Raw genomic sequence first — 16,017 nt, forward strand, 5'->3', positions numbered from 1 at the left:
CAGATGGTGACTGCAGCCATGAAATTAAAAGACGCTTACTCCTTGGAAGAAAAGTTATGACCAAACTAGATAGCATATTGCAAAGCAGAGACATTACTTTGCCGACTAAGGTCTGTCTAGTCAAGGCTATGGTTTTTCCTGTGGTCATTTATGGATGTGAGAATTGGACTGTGAAGAAAGCTGAGCACTGAAGAATTGATGCTTTTGAACTGTGGTGTTGGAGAAGACTCTTGAGAGTCCCTTGGACTGCAAGGAGATCCAACCAGTCCATTCTGAAGGAGATCAGCCCTGGGATTTCTTTGGAAGGAATGATGCTGAAGCTGAAACTCCAGTACTTTGGCCACTTCATGCGAAGAGTTGACTCATTGGAAAAGACTGTGATGCTGGGAGGGATTGGGGGCAAGAGGAGAAGGGGACGACAGAGGATGAGATGGCTGGATGGCATCACTGACTCGATGAATGTGAGTCTGAGTGAACTCCAGGAGTTGATGATGGACAGGGAGGCCTGGCATGGTGCAATTCATGGGGTCACCAAAAGTTGGACATGACTGAGCGACTGAACTGAACTGAACTGAGACTGACATAAGTTTTTTTTATGAACTCTGCCCTTTTGGCAGGGGCTGTCATGGGGGCCAAGAGGTCCAAGACAGTGGATCTGCTCTGCAGTCTTGTGGTCCAGGGCTGATATATTTCTGAAAATATTCTTTTCCATTATGGTTTATCACAGGATACAGAACATAGTTCCCTCTATTATACAGTAGGACCTTCTTGTTTGTCCATCTTGTATATAATAATTTGCATCAGGTAATCCCAAACTCTCAGTCCATCCCCCATCACTCTTACCCCTCTTTGGTACCCTCAGGTGTGTTCTCTATGTGAGTCTGTTTCTGTTTTGTAGATAAGTTCATTTATGTTATATTTTCTGTTGTTGTTCAGTCACTAAGTCATGTCCAACTCTTTTGACCCCATGGACTGCAGCTCACCAGGCTCCTCTCTCCTCCACTATCTCTGGGAGTTTCCTCAAATTTATGTGCATTGAGTTGGTCATGCCAACCAACAATCTTATCCTTTGTCATCCCTTTCTCTTCCTGTCCTCAATCTTTCCATGCATTAGTGTCTTTACCAATGAGCCAGCTCTTTGCATCAGGTGGCCAAGTGTTGAAGCTTCAGTTTCAGCATCAGTCCTTCCAGTGAATATTCAGGGTTATTTCCTTTAGGATTGATTGGTTGGATCTCCTTGCAGTCCAAGAGACTCTCAAGAGTCTTCTCCAACACCACAGTTCAAAAACATCAATTCTTTGGTGCTTAGCCTTTCTTATGGTCCAACTCTCACATCTGTACATGACTACTGGAAAACCAACAGCTTTGATTGTATGGACCTTTGTTGGCAAATATCTCTGCTTTTTAATATGCTGTCCAGGTTTGTCATAGCTTTTCTACGAAGGAGCAAGTGTCCTGTAATTTCATGGCAGCAGTAACCTTTCATAGTGATATTGGAGCCCCCCAAAATAAAGTCTAGCACTCTTTTTCCATCTATTTGCCATTAAGTAATGGGACCAGATACCATGATCTTCATTTTTTGAATGTTGAGTTTTAAGCCATTTTTTTCCACTCCCTTCTTTTACCTTCATCAAGAGGCTCTTTAGTTCCTCTTTGCTTTCTGCCATAAGGGTGTGTCTTCTGCATATCTGAGGTTATTGATATTTCTCCCAGCAAACTTGATTCCAGCTTGTGCTTCATCCAGCCCAGCATTTCGCATGATGTACTCTGCATAGAATTTAAATAAAGAGGGTGACAATATACAGTCTTGACATACTTCTTTCCCAATTTTGAACCACTCAGTTGTTCCATGTCCAGTTCTAACTGTTGCTTCTTGTCCTGTATACAGGTTTCTCAGAAGACAAGTAAGTGGTCCGGCATTCTCATCTCTTTAAGAATTTTCCACAGTTATATTTTAGATTCCACATACAAATGATATCATATGCCATTTCTCTTTGTCTGACTTACCTGACTCCTGAGAAATCTGTATGCAAGTCAAGAAGCAACAATTAGAACTGGACATGGAACAACAGACTGGTTTCAAATCGGGAAAGGAATACATCACGGCTGTGTATTGTCACCCTGCTTATTTACCTTATATGCAGAGTACATCATGCGAAATGCTGGGATGGATGAAGAACTCAAGAGACTCTTGATGAAAGTGAAAGAGGAGAGTGAAAAAGTTGGCTTAAAACGCAACATTCAGAAAACTGAGATCATGGCATCTGGTCCCATCACTTCATGGCAAATAGATGGGGAAACAGTGGAAACACTCACAGACTTTATATTTTAGGGTTCTAAAATCACTGCAGATGGTGACTGCAGTGATGAAACTAAGACACTTGTTCCTTGGAAGAAAAGCTATGACCAACCTAGACAGCATATTAAAAAGCAGAGACATTACTTTACTGACAAAGGTCCATCTAGTCAAAGCTATGGTTTTTCCAGTAGTCATGTGTGGATATGAGAGTTGGACTATAAAGAAAGCTGAGCACTGTAGAACTGATGCTTTTGAACTGTGGTATGGGAGAAGACTCTTGAGAGTCTCTTGGACAGCAAGGAGATCAAACCAGTCAATCCTAATGGAAATCAACCCTGAATATGCATTGGAAGAACTAATGCTGAAGCTCCAATACTGTGTTCACTTCATGTGAGGAACTGACTCCTTAGAAAAGACCCTGATGCTGGGAAATTTGAAGACAGGAGGAGAAGGGGATGACAGAGGATGAAATGGTTGGATGGCATCAGTGACTCAATGGACATGAGTTTGAGTAAGCTCCAGGAGTTGGTGATGGACAGGGAGGCCTGGCATCCTGCACTCCATGGGGTCGCAAAGAATTGGACACAAATGAGCAACTGGACTGACTGACTTCAGTTAGTATAATAATCTCTAGGTCCATCCATGTTGCTGTAAATGACATCATTTCATTCTTTTTTTTTATGACTGAGTAGTGTTCTATTTTGTATATATATGTTCCACCTCTTCTTTGTTCAAATTCATCTGTCGATAGACATTTGTTTTGCTTCCATGTCTTAGCTGTTGTTAATAGTGCTGCAGTGAACACTGGAGTGAATTATCTTTTCAGATTATAGCTTGTCCGAATATACAGGGCATGGCATGACCCTTTAATAGCACAGTATACTGTCTGTCTGTTCATATATTGTGTATTTGTTTGTGTTTTATATACAAAAAGAGTAAGATGTTTTTCACCCCCTTCAAACATCCCCCTGCAATGCAGACATGTAGATGGAAAATGATGATGGCAAAGATAAAGACTCACAGAGGTATTAAGAGATGGCTGTAGCTGTCCCTGTGCAGCACTCACTCTGTGCTGGGTGTCATCCCAAGTACTTTAGACCCAGGGTCCCCACCCCTGGGCCTCAGACTGGTATTGGGCTATGGCCTCTTAGGAAGTGGGTTGCAGAGTGGGAAGTGAGTGGTGGGTGAACGAGTGAAACTTCATCTGCTGCTCCCCATCTTGCATTAACACCTGAACCATCCGCCTGACTTCCCTGGTCCATGATAAAATTGTCTTCCAAGAAATCGGTCCCTGATGCCAAACAAGCTGGAGACTGTTGCTTTAGACAACATATAGTTTGATCCCCACAGTGAAGTACTTAGTTGATGGGAAAACTGAGGCAGAGAGTAGTCAAGTGACTTGTCCACAGAAGTGTTGACGTTTGCAGTTGATAAAAAGTCTGGGACTTTGGTTGATCCTTCCATTTCTGCTGACCACACCCAAGCATTTTGGATAGTTGGGTGTTTTCTCCTTAATGACTTGCAGGGAAGCACATTTTCTAGGTTACGTGCCCCACTACTACCCCAGCACGGACAACACCAACTTGGTACCAGTGAAACTAGTGTCTGACGGGTGCAGTGCAAGGTGGAAGAGAGGAAGTGTCGTCCCTCTCCCATGGCTCTGCCCTGGAAGCTGGGTGCTGAGACAGTGGGACTTGGTGTAGTTGGTTGAATTAAACTTTAGCCTCTACATACATGTTTGCAGCTGTGCATTCTAGAAGGACCACATCAAAAAAGTGAAACTGTCCCAGGTCCAATAAAAGTCCTTTTTTGGATGTGGAAAAAAAAACCCTTCTCTACTGTTGGAAATGTAAGTTGGTACAATCATTATGAAGAGGAGCATGGAGATTTCTTAAACCCTAAAAATAGAGTGGCCATATGATCCAGCAATCCCACTTCTGGGCATATATCTGGAAAAGATGAAAACTCTAATTAAAAAATATACCTGCAACCCAATGTTCATTGCAGCACTATTTACAATAGCCAGGATATGAAGCTTCTTAAATGTCCATTGACAGAAGAATGGATAAAGAAGACGTTTACTCAGCCATGAAAAGGAATGAAGTAATGCCATTTGCAACAACATAGATGGACCTAGCGACTATCATACTAAGTTAAGTCAGTCAGAGAAAGACAAATACCATATGATATTGCCTATACGTGAAATTAAAAAAATCAATACAAATGAATTTACAAACAAAGCAGAAATAGACTCACAGACATAGAAAACAATCTCATGGTTACCAAAGGGGGGAGGGGATGAGGGATAAATTAACAGTTCAGGATTAACATATACCCACTACTATATGTAAAATAGATAACCAATAAGCATAGGGAACTATACTTAGTATTTTATAATAACCTATAACGAAAAAGAATAATCCACCTATACGTCAATAAAAAAATACAAAAACTGTGCAGGTGATTAAGATGTATCACAACATCCTCTGGATCATGGAAAAAGCAAGAGAGTTCCAGAAAAACATATATTTCTGCTTTATTGACTATGCCAAAGCCTTTGACTGTGTGGATCACAATAAGCTGTGGAAAATTCTGAGAGAGATGGGAATACCAGACCATCTGACCTGCCTCTTGAGAAATCTGCATGCAGGTCAGGAAGCAACAGTTAGAACTGCACATGGAACAACAGACTGGTTCCAAATAGGAAAAGGAGTACATCAAGGCTGTATATTGTCACCCTGCTTATTTAACTTCTATGCAGAGTACACCATGAGAAACGCTGGACTGGAAGAAACACAAGCTGGAATCAAGATTGCTGGGAGAAATCTCAATAACCTCAGATATGCAGATGACACCACCCTTATGGCAGAAAGTGAAGAGGAACTAAAAAGCCTCTTGATGAAAGTGAAAGAGGAGAGTGAAAAAGTTGGCTTAAAGCTCAACATTCAGAAAACGAAGATCATGGCATCTTGTCCCATCACTTTATGGGAAATAGATGGGGAAACAGTGGAAACAGTGTCAGACTTTATTTTTTTGGGCTCCAAAATCACTGCAGATGGTGACTGCAGCCATGAAATTAAAAGACGCTTACTCCTTGGAAGAAAAGTTATGACCACCCTAGATAGCATATTGCAAAGCAGAGACATTACTTTGCCGACTAAGGTCTGTCTAGTCAAGGCTATGGTTTTTCCAGTAGTCACGTATGGATGTGAGAGTTGGACTGTGAAGAAGGCTGAGTGCCGAAGAATTGATGCTTTTGAACTGTGGTGTTGGAGAAGACTCTTGAGAGTCCCTTGGACTGCAAGGAGATCCAACCAGTTCATTCTGAAGGAGATCAGCCCTGGGATTTCTTTGGAAGGAATGATGCTGAAGCTGAAACTCCAGTACTTTGGCCACTTCATGCGAAGAGTTGACTCATTGGAAAAGACTGTGATGCTGGGAGGGATTGGGGGCAGGAGGAGAAGGGGATGACAGAGGATGAGATGGTTGGATGGCATCATGGACTCGATGGACGTGAGTCTGAGTGAACTCCGGGAGTTGGTGATGGACAGGGAGGCCTGGCATGCTGTGATTCATGGGGTTGCAAAGAGTCGGACGTGGCTGAGTGACTGAACTGAACTGAAGATGTATATTTCACTGGTCTAGCTAAAGCTAGTCAACAGTTAAGACAAGTACAGTCCATATATACCAAAATGATAACAAAAATATTTGCTTTCCTCCATTATTTCATTGCTAGGAATTTATTCAAAGAGACAATCCCAGATGCACATGACATTATAACTACAGTGCTTATTAAATTTTACTTATAATTAGAAACCTGAGACTGAAAAACAATAGGCTTTCAAATTACATTTCTTTTGATCCAGACATAATCAGATTTGGCAACAAATATTTATCTAGATCCCAAGGATAGCTGCATAATGGTGAAAAGCTGGAAATATCTTAATTTTCACAGTTAGATTGGGTGAATAAAAATATACTCTATCTACACATGATATATACCATACCATCATTAAATGATGATAAAGATGAATATTTAATGGTGGAGGAACAGTCTTCGTGTTGTGTGAAGCAAATAAAAATACAATCTGAGTCAACAAATCTTTAATGGGTGCTTATTGCGTGTTGCCAGGCAGTGCTCTAGGCCCTAGGAAGGCATTAGTGAACAAAAACAACAAAACCTCGATGTAATCGTGGAGATGACAGTTTAGTGTGGGGAGAGGGTGATTTTATGGCATGTTAGGAGGTTAAAAGCGTGACAGAAAGCAGATCCGTCTAAGGAAGATAGAGGATGGTGAGGGTGTGTAGGGGTGATGAGTGGAGGGTTTTCAGTCTGAAAAAAGCCTCAGTCTGGACAGCCTCACTGAGAAGGTAGCATTTGGGTTAAGACTGAGGGAGTGAATAAACAGCAAATTCCTACTGTGTAGCACAGGGAACTATATGATAAACCATAGTGGAAAAGAATATGGAAAAGAATGTATTGGGTTAGTCAAAAAGTTCATTTGGGGTTTTCCTTAAGATGGCAAGAAAAAACCCAAATGAACTTTTTGACCAACCCAATATATATATGTATAACTGAATCACTTTGCTGTATAGAAGAAATGAACACAACGTAGTAAATAACTATATTCCAATAAAATAAATTAAAAAAAGATTGAAGGGGGATGAAGGAGTGACCATGGGATAGGAACGTCCCCAGGTGAAGGGGACCCTGCAAGGGCCCTGGGGCCACATGTACCTGGCTCATCCAGGGACCATTGAGGGGCCCAATATGTCTGGAGTCAGGCAAAGGAGAGGTGAGGCTTAAAAGGTGAGAGCAATGTGATCGCAGAGGGTCCTGAGAGCCATTTCGAGGAATTCTACTTTTGCTTGAAGAGAAATGGGAGGGATGTTTTCTGTGTTTATAATATTCTATAGCCTTACTGTCCAGTATGATAACCTCTAACTCCTCGTCGCTACTAACAACCTGAATTGTGGCTACTTTGAACTGAGTGCATTGTAATTGTAAAATACACACTGGGCTCAAAGGCCAAATTAAATACTGCTGCTGCTGTTCCTGCTAAGTTGCTTCATTCGTAACCGACTCTTTGTGACCCCATGGACTGTGACCTGCCAGGCTCCTCTGTCCATGGGATTCTCCAAGCAAGAATACTGGAGTGGGTTGCCATGCCCTCTTCCAGGGGATTTTCCCGACCCCGAGATCAAACCTGCATTTCCTGTGGCTCCTGCATTACAGGCAGATTCTTTGCTACTCAGCCACTGGGGGAAGCCCAAGTCTGTATTCTTTAGTACAAAAAATAATCTAAAATATCTTCATCATTTTTATATTTGATTACACATTGAAATAGCAATATTTTAGATATATGGACTTTTTTTACTTTGTAAAAATAATTCATTTATTTTTATCTGAAACGCAGTTTTTTGCCATTGTTCTTTCTTGTCTATGGGCTATGAAGAAGAGCAGGTTTAAACATGTGTAACTCATTCTGTCACCTCCTGCCCACTGTCTTCTGGTCAGCTGTTGTTTAGCAGCATTTTTTTGTGACAGCAGCCAGCAACAGTAGGGGTACTTCTGGACTTTGTACTGTCAGACCCTTGTGCAACCTTGGATGGATCTGTGATTGTATTCTTTGCTGCTAAAGCAGTACAGCCTCCACATGTTGGCAGTTTCTCTCCAATTGGCCTGATCAGAAAATCATGGGCAAACTGAATTCTTCAAGATAGCTGCTGTTTCTTCATCCACTTCAATAGTTTCATCTTTCTTAAATGTGAAATTTGCATAAAATATTGAGTCTGTTTCGCGTCCTTTGATTCCTCCATTATACATAACTTGGCATGTTTTGGTTGGTCCTGTCTTAGGGAATTTGAAGAGGCGAAATGTTGCAGAAACAAAACATCTGTCACCAATCACGTTTTCTAGTTCCTCGCTTTGAACTGTAATGGAATTGGCAGTGACCAAACATGGAGGGCAAGAGCCAATTTTTTGGGCAAGGATAGGAAGGTCTTTCCAGTACAAAGCACCACCTAGGCACTCACCCCATAAAACTTTGTGTGTCCTGATTTTTCCTGGAAATTCAAGACTAGCAAAGATGTCACTGAAATATAGCCTCCGCCATGCTTTAACATTCAATATATCTCCTGCAGCACTTGATGTTTATTAGGTAGAAGGTTAATGACATAATTGGATATCACAATATCGTAATGCTCATTCTTGATTCCAGCCTCTTCCAGTTTCTCTATGTAGTCCTGAATAAAGGTCACACTGGGTGCCTGGAAGCCATATTTTTCCATGTGTTATTCAATGTACTTGTTATCCACTTGTACCTGACCTTCTGTCATGTCTATTCCAGTGACATGTCCCTTCTCACCAACCAACTAACTAAGAGCATAGCAGTCTCAGTTAATTCCACTACCCAGGTCCAAAATTTGGCAGTTTTCCAGACACTCCGAGATGACCAGACCAAAGCCATAATACCTCAAGGACGCTTCCTCGTGTATATCCTGCAGGGCTTCCCAGACCTTTTTGCAGACCAGCCTGCTGCAGTGACACCAGCACTGGTCTGCTGATATCTTCAGCATCTGCACGTCTTCCTGGATCTCAGTGTTGCAGGGGATCACCACGTCTCCTCTGTATCCAGGACTTGGGTACCCTGCAGATGGCTCTTGAGGCTAGATGTTGTATGCTGTGCTTAGTTGCTTAGTCAAGTCTGACTCTTTGTGATCCCATGGACTGTACCCCACCTGGCTCCTCTGTCCATGGTATTCTCCAGGCAAGAAAACTGGAGTGGGTTGCCATGCCCTCCTCCAGGGGATCTTTCCAACCCAGGGGTCGAACTCAGGTCTCCTGCATTACAGGCAGATTCTTTACTGATGGAGCTGCCAGGGAAGATATATATATCGAATTAAATAAATATATTATTAAAGTTAATCGAGCTGCTTCATTCTCTCTTTATGGATGTGGCTAGTAGAAAATGTGAGTTTACAGGTGTGATCCCCTCCTGTTTCCACTGGACGATCCTGTTCCATGGAGAACAGCGGGATTGTTCAGTCACTCAGTCATGTCTGACTCTCTGTGACCCCATGGACTGCACCACACAAAGCTTTCTTGTCCTTCACTATCTCCCTGAGTTTGCTCAAACTCAGGTCCATTTAGTCAGTGATGCCATTCAATCATCTCATCCTCTGTCGCCCCCTTCTCCTCCTGCCCTCAATCTTTCCCAGCATCAGGGTCTTATCCAGTGAGTCAGCTCTTCACATCAGGTGGCCAAAGTATCAGAGCTTCAGCTTCAGCATCAGCCCTTCCAATGAATATTCAAGGTTGATATCCTTTAGGATTGACTGGTTTGTTTTCCTTGCTGTCCAGATGACTTCAATTCTATAGATGAGAGTGACAAGCAAATGGGACCCTCGTGATTGTGTCAGAGGTGAGTAGAAATGATGGGAGATGTGATATAGGTTCACATTTATTTATTTTGGGGCTGTGCTGTGTGGCTTGTGGGATCATAGTTCCCCTACCAGGGACTGAACCCGTGCCTTCAGCAGTGAAAGCTCTGGACCACACGGGAATTCCTAGGATATATTTTGAATCATAAATGATACAGTTTTGGGGACAGACTGGATGGGAGTGTGAGAGGATAACTCTAGGGTTTTTAACTAGGAAACTGGAAGGGTGGAGCTGGGACTGATCAGGTCTTAGCATCAGGTATTGAATTTGAGGTGTCCACAGCACAGCCAAGTAGAGATGCTTGATAGAGAGTTACAGAGGGGAGTCTGGAGTTGGGGGAGAGGGCAGGTCTGGGGAGGGAGCTTGGAGGGGCTGTTTCAAGCCCTGAGTCTAGACAAGGACCCCAGGGAAGAGAAGAGGACTGAGCCCCCAGTGCTCCAGCTCTGAGAGGCTGGAGGAAGAGGAGAAACTGCAAAGCAAGCCAAGAATGTATGGGGAATGGGGGACTGGAGGACTGACATCCTACAAGCAGAGCAAAGAAAGAGCTTTCAGGAGGTAGGAGAGGGAAAGAGAGGCAAACACCAGAGAGAAGACGGCTCTTTTAGTGGAAGGCTGATGGGAATGTCTAAAGGCAGACCCACCAGGGAAGAATTTGGAGGAAGTATTGCTGCAATTTTTTTTTCAAAGAAATTAGTGTAAAAAGGAGCAGAAAACTGGGAAGATAGCATCAAGGTTAGGCTATGCATCCAAATGTGAAGAGTTGCACCCTTGGGATGACGAATGTGCTTCTTAAAATTTTGTTGTGACTTAGGAAAATAATTCCTATAACAACCAGGTTAATTTTGAGCTGAAAAAGTTCTAAAATCAATAGTGGAGTTTGTATAATTTCTTAATAGCTAAACCCTGTAATCAGCTCAGTTCTTAAATACAGAATTGGAAGTTGGGAGCTCCCTATGGATGTTTTCAAATTTCCCTTGGTGCATGGGGATGACCCACAGAGATGTTATGGGGAGGGAGGTGGGAGGGGGGTTCATGTTTGGGAACACATGTAAGAATTAAAGATTTTAAAATTAAAAAAATAAAAAATAAAAAAAAAATAAAAGACCCCCCCCGCCAAAAAAAAAGAAAAAAAAATGGAGTGGCATTATCTTTTTTACTTGGGCTGAGACACAATATTGAATTTCTCCTTAAATTACTAGGAGCTGGCCTGTCTCTAGAATGGACCTGAACAAATTGATCTACCCTCTGTCAATGAAGGGCTTTTAAAAGGATCTTCTTGCCTTTCAGCCTTTTTTAAACAAATATTTTTAATTGAAGGATAATTGATTTACAATATTGTGTTGGTTTCTGCCACACAGCAACATGAATCTGCCATAGGTACACACATGTCTCCTCCCTCTTGACCCTGCCTCCCACCTTCCATCCCATCCCAAGCCTCTAGGTTGTCATAGAGCCCTGGTTTGAGTTCCCTGAGTCATACAGCAAATTCCCATTGGAATTTATTTATTTTACATATGGTAGCGTATGTATTTCCATGCTACTCTCTCCATTCGTCCCACCCTCTCCCCCCTCACCCTCCCCACCCTGTGTCCATAAGTTGTTCTTTATGTCTGTATCTCCTTTGCTACGCTGCAAATAGGATCATTAGTATCATCTTTCTAGATCCCATACATATGTGTTAAAATACGATATTTATTTTTCTCTTCTGTACTTCTCTCTGTATAATGCACTCTAGTTTCATCCACCTCATTAGCACTGACCAAATTTATTCCTTTTCCTTTTTATGCCTGAGTAATACTCCACACACACACACACACACACACACACACACACACACACACACACACACATCTATGAAGTGAAAAGTCTCTTAGTCGTGTCCAACTCTTTGCGACCCCATGGGCTGTAGTCTGACAGGCTCCTTTGTGCGTGGGATTTTCCAGGCAAGAATACTGGAGTGGGTTACCATTTCCTTCTCCAGTGGATCTTCCCAGCCCAGGGATTGAACCCGGGTCTCCTGCACTGCAGGCAGACTCTTTACTGTCTGAGCTACCAGGGAAGCCCATATATACATAGCACAGCTTCTTTATCCATTCATCTGCTGGTACACATCTGTGTTGCTTCCATGTTCTAGCTATTGTAAATAGTGCTGCAATGAACATGGTGGTACATGTGTCTTTTTCAATTATGGTTTTCTCAGTGCCCTTTGGTCTTTTAGTGTGAAAGTCAAGGGGAAATTCCCTATGTCAGGATTATTCCCATGTGAATGGTACTTAGGCCAGTATTTGGTGCAGCCCCTGTTTTTACTTGAGAAGTGATTATTCACAGTAAAATAGTGATAGCCACTATTCACTGAGTGTTCAACACAGATATGATGTTAAGAACTTTATCTACATTTATCGATATTAATATAATCAGCATACAAACCTATGATATTCTTATTACGTTCTTTTTGATAACCAGGGTAGCTGAAACTCAGAGATCACATAGGTGGTATGGCCAGATTTGCCTGATCACAGTTCAAGTTCCAGTCTACTCTCAGGGGTGAGCAAAACTGGGTGAAACCTCCCTTCCCCTCAAGGCCCTGCTACCTGTGTGTGGGTAGGGAGGCAGTGCAGTGGGGATTCCCCTGGGGCAGCCTTTCGGAAGTTTTCAGTCAAGATTTTAGGACAAACAAAAAGTGTATTTTCTTACTGAAGGAAGAGTTTTTCTCTTCCTTCTAGTCAAGAAAAGTGCTCAGTACTGTCTGTAACCTTGGCCTGTGATAGAGTTTTGGCAAATCCAGTCTCTGGTATCACTAAGAGGGGGTTAAGCACCGCCCCCCATTTATCTCTATATCAGAGGGAGTTGCATCTTAGCAGTGGGAGAAAATGTCTTAAAACAAATTCCTTCAAGAAGACAAACAAAGGAACATAAATAAATAAATAAAGGGAAAAAAAAATCCCAGAAACAAAAAGAAAACAAACTCTTTTAGGTTGTGTATCCAAAAATTATTCCTGTGGTATTTTCATTCCCCAAATACAAGACCCTCATACTGTTGAGTTCCATTAAAAAATGTCCTTTGTGAATCACACTGTTGGTGGAAATGGAAGTTGGTGCAGCCACTGTGGAAACCAGTATGGAGGCTCCTCAGAAAACTAAAAATAGAACTACCATGTAATTCAGCAATTCTACTCCTGAGCATGTATCCAGACAAAACTCTCATCTAAAAGGATACGGCACCTTTATTTTCATAGCAGCACTATTCACAGTAGCCAAGGCATGGAAATAACCTAAATGTCCATTGACAGATGAATGGATAAAGAAGATAGTACATATATACAATGGAACACTACTCAGCCATAAAAAGAATGAAACAATGGCATTTGTAGCAACATGGATGGACCTAGAGATGATCATACTCAGTGTAGTAAGTCAGATAGAGAAAGACAAATACCATATGACATCAGTTATATGTGGGATCTAAAATACGGCAAAACAGAAACAGACTTACAGACATAGAGAACAGACTGTGGTTGCCAAGGGGTGGGAGAGGGGGGAGGGGGTGGATTAAGACTGGTGGATGCAAACTATTATATAGAGAAAGGATAAACAACAAGGCCCTACTGTTCCCTACTGCACAGGGAACTATATTCAAGAGCCTTATGAAAAACCATATGGAAAAGAATATGAAAAGGAATGTGTGTATATATATATATATATATATATATATAAAACTGAATCACTTTGCTGTACTGCAGACATAAACACAAGATTGTAAATCAACTATACTTCATTAAAAAAAAAAGAAATAAAATGTCCCTTGTTATCACACAGATTTGATTGTTTTGCTGGCTAGTGACAACCCTATAGAGTGTAAAAATTTTCTACAGTGAGTTCAGTAAGTAGAACAAATGCTTCCACTGTTTCCTCTAGTCTCCCCTTTATGAAAGGGAGTAATAACATCCTTCACAGTCTGGAGCTAATGTAAGTGTTCAGCATGTTGGCCGCCCATAATAAAGTCTTGGTAAATGTTAGTTGACATTAATAATAAATTCATACTAGATGACTGATATAATTAGCATATCAAACACTGGCCTAAGCATCACACCCTACTTCTTGAGCTAAAATACCTTTGTTGTAGGTAAATTGTGATTGGGAGATGTTTAATAGTTTTATTCTCTTAAATAGGTAAATATTTCTCTCATAATTTGATTTACTCTGTAAGATGAACCCAGTTAATTATTTGTCCCTCTGATGGAGGCATCAATTTTATATATCTAAATTTGTATGGATTCAACATTAGTGGAGAAAATCTGAATTGACCAAAGTGGCTGTAGGTTGCAGACTGCAAACATACTCAGGTGTCTAGAGAAAGTAGAGTTTCTTTATGCTGTCCATAAATGCCGTGTTCCTTTGAATTAACTTTAAGTCCTTCTAGGTTTAAAATAGTGTGGCCTGATTAATTTGTTAGGTAACATATTAAAAAAAATTTAGGGTGCATTTCAAGCTTATTTTATTATTATGATTAGCAACATTTTTTGCTGCCCTGTGGCATGTGAGGTACTCATTCCTTGACCAGAGGTTGAGTCCTAGCACCCTGCAGTGGAAGTGTGGAGTCCTAACCACTGGACCACCAGGGAGTCCCAACATATTCAAACCTTTAAGGAAAAAACGTTAGCCTTTTAATCCCCATCTTTCTCCCCTCCGATCTCCTCTCCAAGGTGGCATCTGCTATCCTCAGGTGAAGGGAGTCATGTTGGATTCCTGCCCCTCGTCTGACACCCACTCTCCTTCTACTCCCATCACCTGCCAGAAGCCTCCTCTCCCCCGGATTCCCTGGGCCAGAAGTGGGGATTTTCCTTCCTTTTCTGATCGGATCTCCTACCCAGGCCTGGCTTCTAATGTATCAGATAGATTCTAAAGAAATGTACTCAGACATAAAAAAGAACAAAATAATGCCATTTGCAGCAACAAGGATGGACTTAGAGATTGTCATTGTGAGTAAAGTAAGTCAGAAAGACAAATATCACATGATATCACTTATAACTGAAATCTAAAAAAGCTATTTGTAAATAGGTAAAAATGAACCTATTTACCAAACAGAAATAGACTCACAGATGTAGAAATCACACTTATGGTTATCAAGGGGGAAAGCGGGTGTGAGATGAGTTGGGAGATAGGGATTGACATATACACATTAACTATGTATAAAATAAATAACTACTAAGGACCTACTGTATAGCACAGGGAACCTTACTCAATGCTCTGTGATAACCTATATGGAAATAGAATCTAAATAAGAATGGATATCTATATATGTATAACTGATTCACTTTGCTGTACATGGGAAACTAACTCAAGAATGTAAATCAACTTTCAGCTTAAAAAAAATGTACAACATGAGGGTTGTGAGTTAAATTTTATTTGGGGTAAAATGAGGACCTTTGCCCGAGAGACAGTACCTCAATTAGCTCTGAGAATCTGATCCAAAGAGGCAGTGGGGGAAGGATTGTGATTTTGATGAAGGGGAAATACATGCAATCAAGTACATATTTTTCCAGAAGGTTTTTACCAGTCTTGTGATGCTTTTGTTAGTTACAAGGAACAGTCATTATCATGAATGCTTTTAGTGTTTTTCTAGATATGGGGAGATACAAGAATTGGGCTCATGAAATTGGCTCCTGAAAATATCTAACTAATATCTAACTATCTGGAGACCTGTTCTGCCAGGTCCTTTCCCACCCACTCTGCTCCCCTTGAGCACAGAGTGCCTCACTTCTGCTCTCCACCCTGAATTCTTCTTAGAGGGTGTTGAAGATCAACAGCTACAGCAGCACATGTTTTAATCCTGTAGAGGTAGATGGCAAGTGCCAATTTGTAGCTGACACAACTATACTCCAATAAAATGTAATTGAAAAAAACACATGTAGCAAATCCTTTCTTGTCTTTTTTGCAATGCCTGAGTTCTAAGCTTATGGTTTTGTTAAAGAGTTTGTGGCCTGGCCACCTTCTGCCATGGAGCAGTGAGCCCCAGCCCTGGAAATGGAGGGTTGCAAATGGAAAAGGAGGAGATGGGGTTAAAATGCCTTGATGGAATGTTCACACGATGTCATCCCTACAACTGTGTCTTGGAAATGAGTGAGGAGCTGGCCATCCAAATGGCCACATTAACTTGGGTAATTGCCTTCTGTAAGTAACATGTGAAAATGGAAGGATATACCAGATGGTTCATAACTGCTGTGGCGATAGAATTAACAACGATTAGAAAGCCGACGGGTGGTACACCAAACAC

General features: G+C 41.5%; 1 pseudogene; it reads right to left on the reverse strand.

Annotated features, from left to right (window-relative positions):
- Positions 1–7,813: 7,813 nt before the first annotated feature.
- LOC138076301 (arsenite methyltransferase pseudogene) lies at positions 7,814–8,878 on the reverse strand (annotated as a pseudogene).
- Between the last annotated feature and the right edge of the window lie 7,139 nt (positions 8,879–16,017).

Source organism: Capricornis sumatraensis, chromosome 3, assembly GCF_032405125.1.
Source record: "Capricornis sumatraensis isolate serow.1 chromosome 3, serow.2, whole genome shotgun sequence".
Lineage (NCBI taxonomy): Eukaryota > Metazoa > Chordata > Mammalia > Artiodactyla > Bovidae > Capricornis > Capricornis sumatraensis.